Source organism: Cyprinus carpio, chromosome B3 (genome assembly GCF_018340385.1).
Source record: "Cyprinus carpio isolate SPL01 chromosome B3, ASM1834038v1, whole genome shotgun sequence".
In the NCBI taxonomy this organism is placed as follows: domain Eukaryota; kingdom Metazoa; phylum Chordata; class Actinopteri; order Cypriniformes; family Cyprinidae; genus Cyprinus; species Cyprinus carpio.
Genome location: NC_056599.1, coordinates 19,833,215 through 19,835,908, shown reverse-complemented (window position 1 = coordinate 19,835,908; position 2,694 = coordinate 19,833,215). Strand labels below are relative to the sequence as shown.

At 32.7% G+C, this 2,694-nt stretch overlaps 1 protein-coding gene across 2 annotated transcripts in view; it reads right to left on the bottom strand.

Moving 5' to 3' along the window:
• Positions 1–1,240: 1,240 nt before the first annotated feature.
• The window catches only part of LOC109055999 (forkhead box protein K1-like), a 16,687-nt gene continuing 15,233 nt past the window's right edge, over positions 1,241–2,694 (bottom strand). For both annotated transcript variants that reach the window (XM_042720123.1, XM_042720124.1), the window contains exon 9: positions 1,241–2,694. This exon is cut by the window's right edge and continues 1,711 nt beyond it. The gene's annotated coding sequence lies outside the window, so the exon portion shown is untranslated.

The window sequence follows — 2,694 nt, the reverse complement described above, 5'->3', positions numbered from 1 at the left end:
GGCACAAAATAGTGTAACAAACAGGAAGGTAGAATATGGATATAATATTCATACTGTGGTTGAATGTCATATTTATAACTAATTAGAATATTCTATGTGTAGAAAATCATATGTGTAGAGTAGATTTATGATTTATATATGGTTTCCCTTTTGCCAGTCGGCGACAAAATAGTGTAACAAACGAAAACTTGGGTATTTTTTTTTATTTTTTTAATGTTATCAACCATCTTCAAGCAACAAACAGGCATTTGAAAATTGTGTATAGTAAAATAGTACGAGCAGAATGCTAGTAATTCCGACATAGGACATACATCTATGTCTACACTATAAGACTAAAAGGGGGTTTGGTCCCCTTAAAAAAGATCAGTGTTCATAAAAAACAGCCATTAGCTTGTAAAAACCAAATTCACCTTACATGCCAAATAATATCCACATACTTATTACATGACAAGCAATAAAATCAACCAGTAAATCACGTTTAAAGTAAACTTTAAAGCAATTTTTTTTTTACTTTTTTGTACTTTAATGACCCAATAATTGTACAGTGTAATAATACACGAAGAAACATTTTTAAAAAACCTAATTTTATATTTATGACCTTCTCTACAACAAAATATGAAAATACACTAATCATAAAACTTTTAACATCTAACAAAATTACTGAAGGACTAACTGCAATAAAAATAATCCTAGAGAAAAGCATTGCAGTCTTAATGCATAATACTTTCTTGACAGTAAACCATACAGCAGCTAAATTTAAATTAATTAATTATTTTTTGTGTGCCATTAATTGAATTAATTTTATACAGACTCCATGGATGCAGTAAAATTCAAAGATGTATTCGGCTAATAGCACACTATAAATTCATACCTACTGTTCTTAAATAAACCAGTGCCAGAGATCTTCATTACATGTTCAAGCAGGCTGCAGCTCAAACTTTATAAAAGTTTGCTGTGAACATTTCAGCATATGCAAGAGTTCTGCTCAGGCAGAGACAGGACAGACCTGCACAGGGTTATAAAGAGTGTTGGTAGCAATTTGGAAGCAAATTGTGATAAATTGAGAAACAGAATCAAGCTAGGTACCCTGCATACAATAACGACAGCGAGATTTAAATGTTTAAAAATAAATTACATGAATGATAAAAGAAACAAAATGATGGTGGAGGGGCAGACATTCAAAGCAATGCTTAAACCTTCACCCATGTGGAATCAAAACAGAGGATGCCATTATCACCGATTCATTTAAAAGATTAGCCAGAGAAGTATTTTTATTCGTTCCAGATACACCATTGCATAAAATGCATGGACAGAAGAAAAGCCCTCATACACTGTGTAGTTGAATACACATTAAAAAAACAGAGAAACCTACAGACATTTACAGGTGCATGGTGTGATCTCACAAAACAGACTGATTTGGGGGGTGTTTTGTGTACAATGCAAACAGATTATAACTTTCAACTAGAGTCAGAAGAGAAAGAAACGCCTACAATCAGTTTCCATTAGAAATGTTTAGTGTATAAACACTTGCATATGCTAATATGCACAACACAAGAAGCACAAAAAGAAATGATATAAAACAAAATCTTTGAATCTGTGATAAAATACTCCATGGTTATATTTGATAACAGACACTGAGAGATTGTGGAAAAATTATGAAAAAATATTCAGGCAGTGACAGCTAATTCTGTATGACAAAGGTGTTAACAGTGATAATGTTTGTTTCACCATTCCACTGGTTATTCCATAATGATCTAAAACAAGAGAAAAAACTCAATTTTATTCCTTTTAAATAAAATTATACTTCGAACGGGACAGTGGTTCTCACATTTATTGTACTTGTTGAAGCCCACGTGCATACATGAAACAAAGACCCAAATCAATCAGACTAATTAGGATTAAACTCTATGTTTTTGCATTGTTATCTGCATCATTTGAATCCAATTCTTGCTTCAAAGCTTTTAAAGGAACAGTTGAAATCAAAAATGAAAATTCGCTGAGAATGCACTCACCCTCAGGCAATACAAGATTTCCTCTTCTTGAATTGTTTCTTCATTGGAACAGATTTGGAGGAATTTAACATTACATCACTTGCTGACTTTCTCTGGTGTAAGCAATATAATGTATATAGGACTATATAATGGAGAGCCAGAAGAAACAGTTTAAAGTCTGTTTCTTACAAACACAACTTTTCGCTTCACAAGACATTAATTGATGGACATGAGTAGTGTGGATTATTGTGATGTTTTTATCAACTGTTTAGACTCATTCTGACGGCACCCATTCACTACAGAGGATCCATTTGTGAGCAAATGATGTAATGCTAAATTTCTCTAAATCTTGGATAACCAGAAAGTCAGTGCATTTTCATTTTTTGGGGTGAACTATTCTTTTAAATCCACCAAAAGTCTTTTCTGTTCACTGACAGATTCCTCTTGATTTATGCACGAGTCCACTGAGCTCTAAGAAGTTTCAAAGAATAAAGAACAAGCAAGATTTAATTTCCCGCTTCTTTTATCATATTGCTCAGTCATGTCCAGTCACAACTTGATTTATCATCTCTATAGACTTTGTTACACAGGCAGAATGCTGTTGTTCATTTTTTCTAACAAGATGTGTCCAACCCACAAATGAATGTCTTAGCAGGTCAGTTTGATGTTATTGTCTTTAAGTAGTACATCACAATGATTTTCA